Consider the following 674-nt stretch of genomic DNA (forward strand, 5'->3'; position numbering starts at 1 on the left):
TTCCTGGTGTCAGATGGCTCCCACTGCTCAAGGCTTTTTACTGAACTTGAATGCCAGAGGATGTCCAAGTGCTTTTTGAGCATCTGGAGAACACAAACGCAGTAGCCAAGGCACTGGTATCCATTAGTCACTGAAGGAGGGATGGGCAAGAATTTGAGTCTCATCGGGGGCTGGGGGGGAAGAACCACCCAAGCCAGTATTAATGTTGCAGCTAAAAAAACAGTAGAAAACCCACATGAGATAAAAGATGTGGAAATTCAGGTTTTTGCAGAATTTTGATTGTGCCCTGGTTTCGTTCTTTGTTGAACTTCGGGACTTGTAAAAGCAAGTGTATCTCTCTAGATATATGTACATATGTATGTGTTCCCCAGATATATGTAACAATCCTTTTTTTAATGCTTCACCAACACATAAACCCCAAATTAAGTACGGATTTAGGCTGCAAGTATTTACTGATCCAAAATTTTGAGACAATTCTACCATTTAAAAAAAAAAAAAAAAGAGGTCCTAAAGAGAGTAAGACGACACTTGTTTTCTTCAGCTTCTGGAGAAAAAAAAACATTAGTTGAGACACTGCTGAAATAGTCAAATGCGTATTGCACACAGAGGAAGGAGGTAGAGAGCATTTATCCTCTTTTATTGAAGGGCAACAACAGATCACTTACAAATTCTTC

Source organism: Athene cunicularia (assembly GCF_003259725.1).
Source record: "Athene cunicularia isolate RWA chromosome 1 unlocalized genomic scaffold, athCun1 chr1_part1, whole genome shotgun sequence".
In the NCBI taxonomy this organism is placed as follows: Eukaryota; Metazoa; Chordata; class Aves; order Strigiformes; family Strigidae; genus Athene; species Athene cunicularia.